This window comes from Equus asinus, chromosome 3 (genome assembly GCF_041296235.1).
Source record: "Equus asinus isolate D_3611 breed Donkey chromosome 3, EquAss-T2T_v2, whole genome shotgun sequence".
Classification (NCBI taxonomy): Eukaryota; Metazoa; Chordata; class Mammalia; order Perissodactyla; family Equidae; genus Equus; species Equus asinus.
In genome coordinates this window covers 107,198,464-107,217,828 of record NC_091792.1, presented here as the reverse complement: position 1 = coordinate 107,217,828, position 19,365 = coordinate 107,198,464, and the positions used below count along the sequence as shown (strand labels likewise).

Below are 19,365 nucleotides of genomic sequence, written 5' to 3'. Positions count from 1 at the left end.
TCTCTCCACTTAATGAAATAATCTCTAATTATTAAAATTATTTAAAATAATTATAGTTTAGCACAGTTTCCTTTAGTTTAATCTTTTTGTTTTAAATTGTTCCCTTGCTTTAATTTTGAATTTGTGGACCAACTAATCTATTTCAAGGCATTTTCAGGGATTTTCACACTTTATTACACATGTGAATCATTGGAGATTTTATTAAAATGTAGAGTGTATTTAATTTAGCAGAGCTGCAGGGGGCCTGAGGTTCTGCATCTAACAAGCTCCTAGGTGGCACCAATACTGTTGGACCATGGGCCACACTCTGAATAACAGAGCTCTAAAGAGAAGATGCTAAATTATGTATTCAAATCTTGTAAATCCTAAGTGACCATAACATATTTGGAAAAAAGAACTCTAAAGAATCACAAAATTTCTTCAAATATAGGGGAGAAAGTAAGCTTTATATTGGCAAAAACATAGGCCTGAACATTAAGATACAAACATGGTTTTTCAAATATTCATTCAGAATTTCAGTGCGGCTCTTTTCTACATTGTCCACGCCAGGCCTTTCATTCTGAGCCACAGCGTAGTGATTCTTTCAATCTTCAGAGATTTCTGTTAGAAATAATTAAAGACACATTTAAGTGATTGCCTTATTTATTAGCTATGTCCTTCTCTCTTTCATTCTGATTCAAGACTACATTCACTTACTCATAAGAATGTCTTACACAGTTTTTAAAAAGTACTGAATATGACTATATTTCAGGATTGCTTTGTGTGTTAAGGTATACGAAAAATAATATTGAAATATTTTCCTAATTCCTTCTTCTATCAATAATTTACATGATATTAAGCAATCCTTCTTAGCACTGCTACTTTCTCTGTGGCATGAGTATCACACATTAGAACTCATCTTTTCTAATAAATGGGAAAACTTTATGGTCCAGTGAAAAGGAATCTAGTCTTATATAATTTTCTTGTGAATTTTCCTTCATCAAACCTGAGTGAGGTACCCAGATAATTGTATCTATAATTTTGCTTGAAATGTCCTTTTCTAGGAATTGCATAAATTTTAACAATTCATGAGGTGGATCGTATAGAAAAAGACACAAAAGGCTGATTTATCAGGGATTCAATTAAGTAAGAACTACTTTATGCCTTTTAGTAAACCACTTTTACAAGAATGATTATTGAATTGCTCAGGAGGTAGAATACTGGATCAGTAGCTGTTTTTCACACCTACGGTCTCACACATCATCATGCACCAAAGAAAATTTTCCAGTATAATTTCTACATGTACCAGAATCCACCCAGTCACAAAAAAATATGGTAAGCTTTGTTCTGGCTGAGGACTCGTAAAAGAAAACAGCTTTGGTCTTGGAGTCAATGCCTTGTGAAGAGGTCTGTTGGTTACAGAATCTTGTGACTATGTGACGAAGGAGCGTAATGCAGCTGGTTTCAATTTCCTTTAGAAGATTTGGTCTGTTGCCTGTGTCTGTAGAAATTGGAACCCCATAACTATCTGATTAAACTTTAATGTGCAATATATGTTTACTTACTAAAACCTCCTTCCTCTTGCTGTGTATTTAATGGTCTTCAAACTACCAACTCTGTAAGTTGAAGAGCGACCACTTCCCCACATAATTTCCTGTTGTCTCCTAGCTTTAGGTTCCACTGTTTCACAAAGTGGTGTAGATCGAATTCAGTTCCTATTCTTACTTTTGTAAAATCCTTTTCAGGTTCCGGTCTCTTTCTCTCTCATCTTAAGGATTACCCTCACCTCTTGGATATCCTCACAGAGCAGGAAAACTATGCCAGGATGACTCTTCTTCTCCCCACAGTCTTATATGTGTTCAAGTCAGGCACCCTAACGCACTGAAAGGAAAAACAAAGCAACTTAGATAAAGGTTTCTAGTCTGATTGCCTATGATGTCTATTTTATTTAGAGTTTTGATAAGAATACTTAAGGAATAATTTTTAAGCCATTTCATGTTCAACAAATAATCCATGATACATTGATTTCACTTCACTTTCCCTAGTGCTATAATCAACCCCATAAACAATGATTGAATTAATAAATGAATATATAGGAGAATTATATAAATATTTTGCTATATGATAGAATATAAAACACGAAGAGAAAGAAAAAGCAGAGTACAAGGAGTTCTAGGAATAAGACATGTAATACAAAAGCTTATGTGAAAAAATAAACTGAAAATGGCCTTGAAAGATGGATAGAACCTTGGCAGGCCAAGAAGAGTGGAAAAGTAATTACAGCCAAAGACAACAGGATGGACAAATGCAGAAACAAAAAGATTAATAGCATAATGGTAAAACAACAATCAGTACAGTATGGTGCAATGCAAAATACTAAACATGAGATAGGGTTTGAGAGATAAATGGAGGCTTATTCCTGAGGCCTTTTTTTGCCTGACTAAGGAGATTTTCATTAATTCAGTGGTTAGATAAGACTGAGGTTGGAAAGTGGAGAAAAGACACATTCTGAGCTTAGGACACTTCAAAATAAAGGAAATAAACAGAGGGATCAGGACAATTTGGGACAGTGTAAGCATTTGAGATATATGTAAATAAATATGTAGACTTGAGGAAATATGGGATGACAATGCTGAATAAAGAAGAAAATGGTTATTAAAAGAGGAGATGAGAAGACTTCTTAGTTTTATCTCAAGCTAGCCCAGAAAATACCAAGATTCAAATTGTTCAAACCTATCTCAATATCTCTTATAGATATTCTTTTTCCTCTTGCCCAATTGGCATGCAATCCAATATCACATTATCGTAAAAATCATAACCACATCATTAAAAGTATAAGATGATAGACTTTGATTTAAAATATTAATGTCTTTTAACTCCTAGCTAAGACAAATAGTTTTCTATGTTTTCTTCCAGACTTTGACTTTAATTTCTACGAAATTATTTTGAGCACTTCAAAGAGCAGCTTTGGGGGGCCAGCCCCATGGCCAAGTGGTTAAAGTTCCATGCACTCTGCTTCTGCAGCTCATGTTCTCAGGTTCAGATTCCTGGAGCAGATCTATTCCACTCATCGACCATGCTGTGGAGGCATCCCACATATAAAAAAATAGAAGCACATTGGCACAGATGTTAGCTCAGGCCTAATCTTCCTCAACCAAAAAAGAGGAAGATTGGCAATGAATGTTAGCTCAGGATGAGTCTTTCTCAACAAAAAAAATAATCAGCTTTGGTCCCTGGCGTGTATCCTGTCTTTCCAATATGAACTGGACTTTAGTGTCTCTAAAGACCTAGTGCATGAGGGAGAGTTCATTTCTACAGAAAATGGTCCATAATAAATGCTATAGGAATGGTAGAATAAAAAAAATCAATATTTCTCAACAAATCAGCCTAAATCCAGGCTAAGATTTTTCAGACGATAGCAACACCATTATGTAAACGGAATAGTCTTTCAGTCTCTGAACCCACTGATCAATCAGTCACTAATTGTGAGAGAATCAGAAAATATTGGTCTTCTGATGTGATGCAACTTGAAACATACTAATTACTTATGAAGTGCAGTCGGCCCTTCGTATCTTCAGGTTCCACACCTGCAGATCAACCAACCATGGATGAAAGGCCTACAATGGCTGCATCTGTAGCAAACATGTGCTGTTCCCCAAAAGGCAGGACCTAGGATTGCATGAAGGAAATGACCCAATTATGATTGAAATCTTTCTCTGTAGTTCTATCCAGTTATCGTGTTTGAGCATTATGGAACGTTAACTACCACAAAGCTGGGGATTTCTGGTTGTGTACCCAGATTAATAACCTGATCTACCACAGATGTGATGGCAGTTACCTGCATTTGCCTTCTTGCCACAGCTTAGGGAACCTTGTAGTACAAGTGAAGGGGAAGGCGCCTATATAGGAATTATTCTCCATGGTGTTGCTGGAGCAGTAGCACAGACAATATTCTATGCATTTGATGGAAACCATGGGCAGATGCAATTAGAAACTGTTTTGTAGAATCCAAAGTGCCTTATCATGAGGGAAACAAATGAACTATGTCTATGGACACCATGTGATTCCAGAAAGATAATATCTTGGTTTATCTCTTAATTATAATTATATCATTCCCTCCTAATTCTAGCTTTTACAACATATGAACTTATAAGCAGTTTTTTCACCATGACTAAAAACAGAATCTTGCACCCCTGTGGCCCCCTTTAATAGACTGTCAGAGAGAGAAATAAGATGCTACTTTAACGTTTGGATGGAACATTTGTTTGAATATTTACCAGGTCACAGGAACCACTGGTAATTTAGTTCTTTCTTTTTTCTTTCTTCCTTCCTTCTTTTTTCCTTTCATTCTTCCTTTCTTTCTTCCTCACAAATCAAAAACACTTACCATACTTTTTTTATTTTAGAAGTTGTAGTTTAGAATATTGAAAAATCCTTAAGTTGATACTGGATAGTTTTGCTTTTTTGGTTTCTTTTTGCTGAGGAAGACTCGCCCCAAGCTAACATCTGCTGCCAATCTTCCTCTTTTTGCTCGAGGAAGATTTGCCCTGAGATAACATCTGTGCCAAACGTCCTCTACTTTTTTTGAATATGGGTTGCCACCACAGCATGGCTGACGAGTGGTATAGGTCCATGCCAGGGAACCAAACCCAAAGACCCCAGGCTGCTGAAACAGAGCATGGGAACTTAACCACTAGGCCACTGGGCCAGCTTCAGTTTTGCTTTTTTTTTTTTTTTTAAAGAATATTAAAATGCTATTTGGTAGTAGAACTAATTTCAATCTGTTGCCATTAGCTTGATGACGTTGTTCCATGCTTTTCATTATAGTTATGGTTTTTAAAATATTCTTATGTTTATTATCATAAAATGTTTGGTTATAGTGTGGCAGAAAGACGAGAGCTGAATTTTTAAGTTCTATAAAACATAGCTTAGAAATCAACATTGAAGTACTATTCTTAGTTCTCTTCTCATAATTGTACTCCACTAGATAAAAGAACACTTTTTTAAAAACATAGTTTTAGCAAAAATAAATACTCTGCTTTAAAAAGTAGCCTTGTGAACAATTTTTACTCAAAATATACAAAGAACTCTTAAAGCTCAAAATAAAAAAACAAGAGACCTGGTTAAAAAATGCACAAAAGATCTGAACAAGTCGTCTCAGCAGGCAAGACATACAGATGGCAAATAACCATCTATATGAAAAGATGCTCAACATCGTATGACATTAGGGAATTGGAAATTAAAAAAATAATGAGATACTACTCCACACCTATTAGAGTGGCTAAACTCCAAAAGAATGACCATTAAATGCTGGTGAGTATGTGGAGCAGTGGAAACTCTTGTTCATTGTTGGTAGGAATGCAAGATAATACAGTCACTTTGGAAGATAACTTGGCGATTTCTCACCAAGCTAAACATAATCTTAGCATCCACTCTAACAACCATATTCCTAGGTGTTTAACCAAATGAGCAAAAACTTATGTCCACACAAAAACCTTCACGAGTGTTTATAGCAGCTTTACTAATAATTGCCAGAAGTTGGAAGCAACCAAGATGTCCTTCAATACGTGAATGGTTAAACAAACTGTGGCACATCCGTACAATTGAATCTTATTCAGCAGTAAAAAGAAATGAGCTATCAAACCGTAAAAAGACATGGAGGAACCTTGAATTCATGTTGCTAATTAAATGAAACCAGTCTAAGATGGATATAGCCTGAATGATTCCAACTATATGAGAAAAGGCAAAACTACGGAGACAGTAAAAAGATCAAGCATTCAGGGGACAGCAGAGGGAAGAACAGTGGAAAATAGGACATTTTTAGGGCAGTGGCACTATTTTGTATGATATTGTAATGGTGGATACATGATATTTTGCATTAACCAAAACCCATTGAAGTGTACAACACAAAAAGTGAATCCTAATGTAAACTATGAACTCTAGTTAATAATAATGTATCAATATTAGTTCATCAGTTGTAATAAATGTACCATGCTATTGCATGATGTTAATAATAGGGGAAACTGTTGTTGGGAGGGAGAGTATATTGGAAATCTCTGTACTTTCTGCATAATTTTTCAGTAGACCTAAAAATTATCCTTAAAAAACTGTCTATTAAGCAAACAAACAAAAGGTAGCCATGTAGAGACTCAACCACAAGTGACAAATTTTACTCAAATGTTACCAGTTACTATGGGTGATTTACGTGTGTCTTTGAAAGTCAAAGTTTTTCCAAAGGCAGTAACATTGAATATCTTTGCTTTGAAAAAAAAAAGATTAACATTGTCAAATTTTTGTTCCTGTTGTTGGAAGATTTGATATATACTAGAAGATTTGTTTAAGCATACTGTGAAATACCCATTAATGTAGATATAGGAATGCTATAGAATATTTCTTAGGTATTATCCCATGATACAACAAGCTCTTTCATGTAAAGTCATTTTAATGCAATATAAACTTAAGTAGAGATGTAAAATAGGATTCAAATTATTGTCCTTTATTTTAAGGAAATGGTTTAAAATGTAAGAAACGCATTTATCATGTTCAGAGTCCTCTCCATGTTTTATTATCAGGGTGACAGGTACACATAGAGGACAAGGTGATTTGCAGATTTGATGTTATTTTTAAGGCATTAAAAATCTAAGTTGAGGGGCTGGCCCCATGGCCAAGTGGTTAAGTCTGTGCGCTCCGCTGCAGGCGGCCCAGTGTTTCGTTGGTTCGAACCCTGGGCACGGACATGGCACTGCTCATCAAACCATGCTGAGGCGGCGTCCCACATGCCGCAACTAGAAGGACCCACAACGAAGAATATACAACTATGTACTGGGGGGCTTTGGGGAGAAAAAGGAAAAAATAAAATCTTTAAAAAAAAAATCTAAGTTGAGAGTGATTTTTCTCCTTCAATTTTTATTTTTCCACAAAGTATGTCTTGCCATTATCTTAGTAAAAAGATGTGATGAACTGATTTCATGTTCAATGCCTTTATTTTAAAATAAATTTGTATCTTTGTGTGATTTATAAATATACTAGTGGGTGGAAACACATGTGTTCCTAAAACTATTTTGTTTATTTTCATTTCCAGGGTACACTATAGCTAATATTATCAGATGATAAGAAGATTTAGATATATAAAATAAGTATCTCAGTCATGTTATCATGTTATTAGTGACAGGAAACATAATGTTTCTAAGGAAAAATTTGTACTCTATGTAATAAAATACATAGAATAATTAAAAATAATTTTTTCATGTTTCAACAACAATGACAAAGATATGTGATACTCTTCTGGATAAGAAAGACTTGGGAGAAAAAATAATGAAATACTAAAAATGAAACTTATTTGAATCCTGATTTGAATAATAGATCTAAAAAACAACCTGTTACAGGTTATCAAGAACATTTGAATAGTACCTCACATTAAATGCTTTTAATAAAATGTTAATTTTGTTGAGTGTAAAAGTGGCATTGCATTTGTCTTAGTCCATTTGGGCTGCTGTAACAAAGTACCATAGACCAGCTGGCTTGTAAACAACAGAAATTTATTTCCTGTTGTTCTTGGGGCTGGGAACTCCCAGATCAAGATGCTGGCAGATTCAGTGTCTGGTGAGAGCCCCCTTCCTGGCTCATAGACAGCTGTCTCCTTGCTGTGTCCTCATGTGACAGAATGGGCAAGGAAGCTCTCTTTTATAAGGGCACTAATCCCATTCACAAGGGCTCCACTCTCATGACCTAATCACCTGCCAAAGGCCCCAAATCCAAATATGACCACACTGGGGATTAGAATTTCAACATGCATATTTTAGGGGTACATAAACATTCAGTCTATAGCAGTAGCTATATTAAAATTACTTTTTAGAGATTCATACTACAGTGTGTAGGGGCAAAATGGTGTGATATCTGAGATTTGTTTTAAAATATTCCAAGAAAAATCAAACTGCGATGGGGGCTGGCCCCATGGCCGAGTGGTTGGGTTCACGTGCTCCGCTGCAGGCGGCCCAGTGTTTCGTCGGTTTGAATCCTGGGCGCAGACATGGCACTGCTCATCAAACCACGCTGAGGCAGCGTCCCATATGCCACAACTAGAAGGACCCACAACGAAGAATATATAACTATGTACCGGGGGGCTTTAGGGAGAAAAAGGAAAAAAATCAAATCTTAAAAAAAAAAATCAAACTGTGATGGGTTAGGTGAAACAAGCTTTGAAAGATGTTGATATTGAATCTTGGTGATGGGTTGATGGATTTTGTTGTATGATGTACTTTGCAGCATGATCAACTTTTTCATATTAAATACTTTTTTAAAATCTTTGACTGATGTTTAATTCCTTCTGTAACATGTTTCAAGCTTTACTTTAACTTTACCTCCAATTCACTTTCCAAAAATCTTAGCTCCATCCAATTTGGTGCATTCTTAATTTTACACATGCCTGTGTTTTCCTAATTCTATGCCTATGTTTGAAATTTTATACGTTTCTGAATGCTCTTTCGATCTTGTTAGGTTTGTGTTAGAGCCTCAGGAGTGGACTGCACTGACAGTTATCTGTTAACAAATTTTGTTAATCTTTAAGGCATAGCTGAACCTCCTTAAACATTTTTCCCAGAACTCTGCAATCAATGTGATATGTAAGCTTACACTTTCCAGTCATAAATTTGTCTAGAAAATCTTATCAGACACCTGGATCAGGAGTCTTTGCCCTTTGGTAGAAATAACAGTATGAAAAGGTCACATTCTTTGCATCAAACCACATAGATTATCTGCAGACACAGAAAGACACTTCAGGGTATGCTATTATATTTTCAGTCCTGAATGAGAGAATTTATAACTAATGGGAGACTGTTTCTCAAGATTGCGACAGAGAATGCTTTCTATATTCAATGTGATACACTTGTAATTTTTGATTTCCAGGTCTGAATGTAGAGAAAGAAAAATATTGAGTGTTGATTTGTTTTGTTTAGGGGAAGGATGAGGAACAAAGGAAATAATCAGAATGAAAAAGAGTATGGTCAAAGCATTAAAATAATATGAAATAGAATGGAGCAGGAACAGAAAAATATTTTTGATGATTTGGGGTGTGGTACGTAAGGGGAAAAAATCTTATGTTTTAAAAACGAGAAAAAGGACATAATATTTAACTAGATAGTAGTAAAGTTGTTAATTAAACTGTAAAACAACTAACTTCTAAATTAAGCTTTCTGGAGATTACCTGGGAACCAAATCCCTTTAGCAATAAAAGTGGTTAATTATCATCGCAGCCGAACTCTTTTCTACCTGCTCCAGTTGGTAAGTGGTATGCAACATGACTCAGATCCTTTGAATAATATATTTATGAAAAATGAAAAAAACAGTTCTATAATGTTTAAACATGTTTAAACATCTTGGGGAAAAAATGCACATTTTTTGGTTCAAGAAGTCTGATTGAAAACGTTTCTTTACCTATTCACTCTCCTAAAATAATATTGAAATCATAGAAAAGCTGTAAGTACACACTGAAAAAGTTCTGATAAGCACCAAATGACAAAATTAGGGACAACTATCTGGAATATATAAAACAGGTAAAATTGGATTGTCAGTAGAATTACAACATCATGGAGACGAGAGAGAGCCTTCGAAGATGCTGAGTTATCTCAGCAGAACAGAACCTCAAGATCAGAGACGGCAAACGCTGACGGAGGAGGCGCCTGTGGGAACAGCTGCGCATTTAATTGATGGGTGGCCGAATAGCTGGCCTAACTCTCCACTTCTGACTTGGAAGATTCCTCCTGGGCAAAAGCTGAGAGCGAAGCTATCTAAAATGGGAGTTCTGACAATAGATATTTCTAGAACAAATATTATGGATGTAAAAGTGTAACCCAGGTGACAAAAGACCAAGAGGGAAAATGGATTGCTTTTGTCAAACAAGCTAGCCACACACTCTAAAGAAAAGCATACTAGATGCATATACTCTCCAGCTGTTAATTGTGCAATATACCTCAAGAAAACTGTTAAATATAATTTAGAACCTAACAATATGCAATATAGTACATTGTGTTCTAATATAAACAGTCAACCAAGAGCATGATAGAGAGGCCTCAAAATTACAAAAAGAAGCATTAACACCTGAAGAAACTGGTTTATGCAGAAAACTTTAAAAGATTAATAATTAGTATGTCTAGGATTATTCACTAGGATATTACACCTATTTTAAAGTAGACCGCTTTTAAAAAGAAATTATCATTATTATAGAAATTAATCACATGATCATTGAAATAAAAAATTCTCTAGAGATTAAAATAAAGTATCGATTCAGCCAAGTAGGAGTTGAAGTAGAGAGATTTTTTTTGGCAGATCAGTGCAAAGGTCAAAAAGGTAAAAAATGCAAAACAAGAGTTAAGATAACCTGACTATATATGTCTATATATCTTGACATTTGAAAATCCACATAATAAATATCCCAGAAAGGTAGACATTAGGGAGTACAATGTAAAGGAAATAATAAACAGGAATGAAATAGTTTCCTTTTGAAAGAGCAATTATATTGAGAAGCGGTAAAAAAAAAAAAAAAAAAATCCACATCTTGCTAAGAAAGAAATTTTCATGAACATATTTAGTAATAAACTGATTAGGTTAATCCACAAGGACTTTCATCTTTATAATTACTGATAAGTAAGCATTTACTGTAAGCTTAACTTTTCTTTCCACATAAGGGTCCATGTAAGACATAGATATAGTGGAGTTGGAAGAGAAATTATAAGTCATGGTGTGGACTCTGTAACACCCAAAAGGACAGGTCTGTTAAACTGCCTCTAAACTACCTCTAATGTTAATTAGGTGTTGATTGCTGTCTGCATAAGCACATTTAGCATCCCCACAGAAATATTTCCTCCACAGTGAAATAAAAAATAGCAATATGTATAGAAGAATCATAAATAAACCTTGGTATAATCATGGACACAGGTGTAGAGCATCTGGAGATAAGTAATTGAGGAAAAAAATTAGAGCAGAGAGCCCTGTGGCCATCAGAGTAAAGGGTAGAGCCCGTTGTACAATATTATAACATCAGACGGCACTGAGAGAAGAACTTAAAACTCTGCTGAATGGTAGTGTTGGAATTCTACCTCAGACAGATTGACTATAGTGCAGAAGTGACTCAGCCCAGGACAGCTAACTGATTTTAGAATTAAATCTGCTAAAAGATTCAGGCTAGAAGATGAAAGGAAGAGATTCTCCCAGCTCAGTTTCAATTTTGGCATTTGAAAAAAGAAACGAAAACATTCAACATACTCAAAGTTGCCTAAATGGTCAATTGGTAAGATACACATGGTCACAGAATTGTAAATGTGGACAAACTTAGATATTTTCTAAAAGAAGTCCACTTTGCAACTGTTACCTGGTGTTCACATTCCTTTCAGAAGAGATAGACATGTAAACAGGTAAATAAAATACAGTCTTATAGATTTAAATCAAACTATACACAAGGTTGAGTGACTTCTACCTGGTGAATTAGGAATCATGCAGGAGACGAGTCTTGAGACAATTCTTACTAATTAGATATAGAATGAGGGAGAAACAGCATCCCAGGTGGTAACGCAGTGTGAGCAAAAGAGCAGCGACAAAAACAGACCAGGGCATAAAGGGAACTTCACACAACTTGGCTTGGTATCATGAAGGATAAGACTGGAGAGTCTTAAGGGAAAAGACAAAAAGCTAAGTGGTCTGTGCATATCCTGCAGGCACTGAGGAGATTTAGGGCAAAGCTTGAAGAGCATGTGAGAAAATAGAGGTGGTTAGCTTTTTATTTTGAGAAGCTTGTACCCATAGACATATAGTCACAAGGTGTCAGGATAGTTACCTTGCACTTATTCTCTCAGAGGGATATGGAAGCAGTGAACAGGAAGATGAGTCTTTATAACTCTCAGATATGACATCTTATTCAATGACTCCATACCTTAAAGGACACCCAGTAATTGTTAAAGGATTGTAGGATACTGCGGGTTTCCAACAGAGTCTTCCTACATGGTTTTGGCCAAATGGTTCTGAAAATGTGATATCCCTGGACCTGCAGCATCAATATCATCTACAACTTTTAGAAATTCAGATTTTTAGACTCCACCTCAAACCCACTGAATTGTAAACTCTGAAAGTGAGTTCCATAATCTGTGTTTAAACTACCCCTCTATATTCTGAAGTGTGTTATATTTGAGAACCACCAGTGTAACTCATTCCAAAGATCACATCAATAGATTAATTAAGTAGAGGAACTAATTGAAACCTAATATCAATCCATTCAAGGTATTATAATAATATATTTTTCAGCAATGTTATAATTGGAGCTATTTGTGAATGTCTGTATTATATATTAATCCAAATTATATGACATCACACGGCTCTGTAAAGGACAAGCTTAAGGTAAACTTACCCATTTGCAATTTCAGGCATAATCAATACCATGAATACAACTTTGTTACAAATAGAATCTTATTTACATTTTTTTCCACATTTTATTCTGTTAACAATACAACCATTGTTTATAATCTGGTGTATCTTTCGCTAACCCTGGTTGTCCTTGAAAAAAAAAAGAAATCAGATTTATTCTCTTTTGGAAGTTTACTAGGAAAACATACTCACCTAATAGGTTTTCCTTTTATTTTAATAAAAGCGTACCACCATACTATATCAATATTTAACATGGATTGGATGTTACCATGTACCAAATACTATTGTAATCCTCAGAAAACTCCATGAAATCAACAGAATTATCATCTACAGAAGCACAGAAGTGATAAGGAATGTACCCAACATCCTTCACCTAGGAGGGAGAGAGCCAGGATGATTGTCCCAGAACCCATACTAGTTCTTGTTCTAAATAGTAGTTTAAAATTCTCCTTTGTTTGCTTTGCTGTTTAAGTCAGGCTTATTGAAGCATAATATATTATAGAGTAAAATTCATAATCTTTCATGGTCCAGTCACTGCCCATGATTCATACTCTTTTCCTTTATAACAGTAGTTCTCAAACTGTGGTCCCCAGACCAGCAGCATCAGCACCACCTGGAAGCCTGTTAGCTCACCCGTCTTACCAAATCAGAAACTCAGGAGGGGATGAGATCCAAAGCACATGTCATATTTACTAAAGTTAACATTAACAGTGATAAACCATGTTGATAGTATACACACTTGATATGCTAAAATGATAATCCTACTGTACCTCCGTGCTTTTCCTCCCAAAAACTGTAGTCTAATGATGAGAAGAATATCAGACAATTCCCAGTTGAGGAGCATTCTACAAAATACTTGACAATTACTCCACAAAATTATCAAGATCATCAGAAGACAAGAAAAATTGTCATAGCCAAGAGAAACCAAGAGGAGACATGAGAACTAAATGTAATATGGTATCTTTGGATCCTAGAACAGAAAAATACGTTAAGGAAAAACTAAGAAAATCTGAATTGAGTATGAACTGTGGTTAATAATAATGTATCAATATTGGTTCATTCATTGTAACAAATTCACTACACAACTGTAAGTTGTTAATAGTGGAGAAAATTGGGTGTAGGGTATGTGGGAACTCTACTGTCTTCATCATCTTCCTATAAATATAAAACTGCTCTAAAATTAAAGGACAATTAAAATAAACAAATAATGAGATCATAATTCAACTTAAAAGTTGGAAAAAAGAATAACGTACCATAATAAACTCAAAGTATACAGAACTCAGTATTACAAACAAGAGTAGAAAATGGAAGAATGCTTAGGGAAGAAAAAGACAAAATTTTCTTTGAAATAAAGGATAAACCTAGGACATTCAAGAAAAATAAAAAATAGATAAAAATATCACACTTACAAACAATGTTGGAAACGAGAACAAGTGATTTACAGAATGAAAGTGATAAGACCTCTATGAACACCTTTTTTGCCAATAAATTAAAACAGATGAAATGGAGATAATCTTGGCAAAATATAACTTTAATCAATAATGAATACAAAGAAAAAGTCAGAAACATTGTTTTGATTACATTTCCTTAACAATTATTGAATCCTATATTACAATAATATTAAGAAACAGTAGTTTAGGGACCAGCCCCGTGGCCGAGTGGTTAAGTTCTCAGGCTCTGCTCCGGTGGCCCAGGGTTTCACCAGTTCGAATGCTGGGCGCAGACATGGCACCGTTCGTCAGGCCATGCTCGGGTGGCATCCCACATGCCACAACTAGAAGGACCACAACTGAAAATACACAACTATGTACTGGGGGCTTTGGGAGAAAAAGGAAAAATAAAATCTTTATAAAAAAGAAACAATAGTTTAAAGCAATTAAGTAAACTTTAGTCCTTAAAGAAATTTAATAAACAATTTAATACTTTACAGAAAGTAAATATCAGATTCAATGGTTTTACAGAAGAGGTCTATTAAATATTCAAAGAAAAATAATTATTGAATGTTTTTAATTTCTGATGGTGTTAAAAGTGATATTCTCTTTAGTTCCAGTAGGAGGAGGTAAAACCTAAGGATTTTTAAAGAGAGCATCAGAGAAGAAATTTGAAAGCTAAGAGGAAACTCAGATTTCAAGTTATTTTAATTCCAAACACCTTTGTGAGACATGCTCCAAGTCTTAAAGAAGTTCAGTTTTACTCTCTAGGTTATGTGTTTCCTGACCATTCCAAATGAAAATATTTGAATTTTATGTCTGGGGAAGAGTTGTGGTAGGGAAGTGATGTTAATGAATGGACTAAGGAAGATTACAAAGTCCTACTTCTTCCCTCCCCCTGCTCTCTCCATCTCTGTCTCTCTCTCTTTCTGCCTCTCCCTTATTTAGCCCGCACACACAACCTAGGGAGACTTCAACCCTTCTCTACTTTACAGATTTGAGAAGGGAAGATAGATCCATTTAAATTTTGATCCTTTCTTTTCAGAAAGAAAGTATCATCTTCGGTCATCAGGTGGCATCAAAGAGCAACATAAAAATAGATCCATTTTAATTTTGATCCTTTTTCTTTTCAGAAGGACGTACCACCTTTGATCATTAGGTGGCACCAAAGAGCAGCATAGTTTGCACAGATGAAAAAATGCAAAGTAAAGGAGAGAAACGAAATAGGTCCTGCAATAAATCATCTTTCTTTAGGCAGGCAGAGACTGTATCTAGGTTGAAATAAAATTAAACAGATTTTTAAAGATTTCCTGAAAGATAACCTGTGAATCATTAAAAATCATAACAAAACACTTGCTATAAATTCTACAATTAAACATATGATTTAATCATATGAATTATTTGATCTTTCTTGAAAAACAAGTATTACTAATTTTATTTGTCCAGACATTTCTATCATCCATGGACCAGATCCGAAACATTTAAATTCATTAGGTGCTAGGCATCAAAATGTACAAATAAATTTGTTGCTTACATTATATCCTTATTTGTTCCCTTCAGTTTATTTCAAGGCCATAGGGTTAGAGAAGAAGAGCTAATTCCAAATTCAGTTAAAAACTATCGATTTATGACCAAGTATATTTCAAGTATTGCAAGTTGCTGATGATACAGTGACTTCTACTCTTGCTCTTAAAGCATTCACAATCAAGAAGGGAAGACAAAAATATAAATAGGAAATTAAAATACAGCGCTGATAAAATACAATGCTCGTCACATGGGAATTGAACATTGTTCAAAAGACCTCAGAGAAGGGCCACTTAACAAACAGTGGAGGGGAAGTGAGGACAAAGCAAGCATAGGCCAGGAAGAGCAGAGTTGGAGTGGAATAATATGGAATGGGAATATTCCAGGTGAAGGAAATAATGTGTGCATAGGGGTGGAAAAGTAAGATCCTTACACATTCTTAAAACTGAAAGAAATTTGTTGTGGTTGTATCCTTGAGAATAGGATGGATTTTGTGAGGTAGTGAGAGGTAAGGTTAAAGAAGTGAGCAAGGCTCATATCATGCAGGGATTTATAGGTGAGTTTAGATGCTTGACTATTATCTTATAAGCATTGGGAGCCAATAGAAAAAAGGATTTTAATAAGATAGATACCACAATCAACTTTGAACTTTTGAGAGGTTGCTTGGGCTAAAGTGTGGAACACGGATTATATAAGAACAATATCAGAAGCAGTGAGAAGAATGAAGAGATTAGACTGTTCCAGTAAGACGATGGTTGCTTAACTAAGAATGGGACATTTGGTAGGTAGACTCAAAAAGAGTTAATGCTAGATTTCCTCTTGGGGAAAGAGATAAAGAGGAGTCAGGGATGGTCTGCTGGTGTCTGGACTGAGCAACTGAGGGAAGGATCAAGGGAAATAAGAGCCAGCCTCCAGCAGAAGGGAATAGTATGTTCCTCTTAGACAAACTGAATCTGAGATGCCGATAAGGCCTTCCTGATCTTCTCCCCAGAGTTCTCCATCGCAGTGAAAGGCACTAACACCCATGCATGTGTTATTTCCCTTACCCTCCGAACCCAAATTATCACAAAGTTCCATATATGTTCCTTTTTAAAGTCCCTCTAATCTGTCTAGTTCTTTCCATCCCTACCAACCGTCTAGTTTAAATGTTATCATCTCTAATTTGAATGACTCCAAAAGGCTCTGAACTGGTCTGTCTACTTTCATCCTTCTCCTATTGCAATCTGTTCTCCACGCTGAGGCCAGAGTAAACTTCAGTATATGAATCTGATCTTGTCACCTCCCATCATATTCCTACTTAAAACTTTTCAATAGCTTCCTTCCGTTCTCAAGATTAAGGCCAAGTTCTTAAATTGTCCTACAAATACCTGGATGACGTGGCTCCTGCCTTTCCAGTTTCGGGTATCAGCTTTCCTCCACACTCCTCTACTCCAACAACACTGTGTCCTTCTAGTCCTGCAATTGCATCTTGATTCTCCTTCAACAGCTCTTCATATCATGCTCTATTTTTGCCAGAAAAGCTCTCCAGCACCAATTTCAACTCTTTCTCATTCTATGGACTGTAGCTTTAAAAGCCAGTTCCTAAAGAAAGAAGCGTTTACTGGCCTGCCTAGATCAAATACCTCTTTCACAGGCACCCATAGCACTATGCAGCTCTCCTTGTTGCACTTGTCAAAGTTGCACTTTTGCATACGATTATGTGATTATGATAGTATCTCCTGATCCACTAAGCTTCAAGTTTCATAAAGACAAGACTGGGTCTAGTTTTAATTCATCTTTGGGTTTCCAGAACCTAGTCTGCTGCTGGCATGTGGTGAACACATATTTCTTATTTGTTGAATAAATAAGCATAAGCAGAGTAGTACAGTGCACTTTACATATAGCCATGAAGCTTAAGAGACAAGTCTGGATGGGTCATATGATTCAGGTGTCTTTAGAATAAAAATAATCATTGTAGTTATGGGAATGAATGAGGTCATTTAAAAAATGCACAGAGAATGAAAAAGAAAGGAATGAAAGAAGGAAAGGAGAAAGGAGGGGAAGGGAAAGAAAAAAAAAAGACAACCAAGGCTGCAATGATCACCGTTCTCAGTCGCTGACATAAAAACCGCTTCTGTTTTTAAGCAAGAAAAGAATCTATTGAAGGATTTTCAGTAGCTTACAGAATCTGGTTCAAAGATCCAGGCCTGGAATCAGACAGCAGCAGTGCTAGACCATGAGGCATTTCTAGGGATATACTGAAGCTCCAACAGGTTCTGTGCTCCCCTGAGGACCTGCAGTTCATACAGTCAATACTGGAGAATAAACCAGAAGGTCTGCCACTCCAGCCAGCCAAGAGCTGGAGCCTTCCGCTATCAGACGCACCAAGAAGTTAATTCCCCAGGCACCTGCTTCTTCATGTTCACTGAATTTCCAGTTGTAGTACCTTGAGAGTGACTCTGATAAGCAGGACCTAGATCACATGCTCACTATGGTACCAAGAGAGTCTCAAAAAGCAAATTTTTGGGTTTCTCCCTTGAGAAGATGAAGAGTCATAATATGAGAAATTACCAAAATATAGAGATGCCATTCCAAAGAAGTTGAGTACCCCTCACATATAACAAATATCTTCTTCGATGACTCAGAATAAATCCTGAAAATATCAATATAAAATGAATGGTAAAGGAAATAGAGCTAGATAAGGAAACCAGAGAGATAGGAGGCAAATTGGGGGATATTTTGTTAGGGACAGCATACGAACAGAGTATTCCTTGAAAATAGGAGGATTGGTGATGTCAAATGTTGAGAGAAGTTTAGAAGGACACAGACTGAGGAGTATCCATTGGAAACCAGTCAGAAGAAGGTCGTTAGTGACTATGGAGGGGGTAGTTTCTGGGGATAATGAAGCAGAAGGGAAAGTATAGTATATAAGGAGTGAGTGAGAGGAAAGGATGTAAAGAGAGTAAGTGTAGGGCATTATTTCAAGAAAGAAACTGTTGAAAAAGACCTATCAAAAGAATATGGGATTAAAAAGTCTTGGTTGTTATTGTTTCTTCCAAGGGAGAGATTTCATCATGTTAAACCATTAGAGACAGAAATATTGAAAAAGTTGAGAGAAGAGGAAGTTAATAGAACAAAGTCTCTGTTGTGATGCTTCAGCACAGGTGAAAGACCTGCCTTTAAAGAGGAAGAGGGACACATTCTACTGAAAAGGGAGGAAAAGAGCAAAGAAAGGTGCAGATGATTATTTTGCAGGTTTGATGGCAAGAAGAGTGAGAGCAGGTTTGCTGCAGTCAAGTTTTGGTCAGTAGAGAGCATTTGAAATAGCAGTCGAAAATAGAAAATATATTCATTTCTGTGAGCAACATTCACAGTCCAGATAAGTTTTGGGCATGGAAATATACAATGGCATCAATGTGCATGATTTTGTGGTTTTCTTCCATAGGTTTCAGTAGTCTGGTTGTTGGGATAAATAATTCAGGCCAGGGATGTCTAACGGAATTTTTTGCAGTGATGAAAATGTTCTATTCTGTGCTTTCCAATTTGGCAGCCACTAGTCATAAGTGGCTTTTAGCACTTGAAATATGGCTAGAATGACAGAGAAACTACATTTTTAATATCAGTTCATTTTAATTACTTAAAATTTGATTTTAAACATCCACATGTGGCTAGGGCTACTTCATTATGCAGTATAGATTGAGAACTGGAATTTTACGATTCAGCTTGAAAGGATAGTGGAACTAGGAAATTAAGAATGTTGGTACCAGAATGGATGAAGGGACCATGGATTTGAAGTGACTTACAAAATAGTTAATGGAAAGAAATAGGAATATTGGTTTTTCAGAAGCAGATGTCCCTCAAAATACAACTACCATTGTAGAAATATCTAAATAAGAGACATTAGAAGCTTAGGAGGTTAAGATAAAAAATTAACATATTCTAGGTACTTAATCAACATTTACGAGTCAAAGTTGAGGTAAGCCTTACAAATAGGTTGCAGAAGTGAAGTGGATGTGGAAATGAAGAGAACGAAGAATTGAAG

At 35.8% G+C, this 19,365-nt stretch overlaps 1 long non-coding RNA gene across 1 annotated transcript; it reads right to left on the bottom strand.

Annotated features, from left to right (window-relative positions):
- Positions 1 to 398: 398 nt before the first annotated feature.
- On the bottom strand, positions 399 to 17,627 carry LOC139044986 (uncharacterized). The gene is made up of 3 exons (XR_011502477.1): positions 17,507 to 17,627; positions 1,766 to 1,860; positions 399 to 600 (listed from the first exon to the last, which is right to left on the bottom strand). It is a non-coding gene; the product is annotated as an uncharacterized lncRNA (long non-coding RNA).
- Positions 17,628 to 19,365: the final 1,738 nt, after the last annotated feature.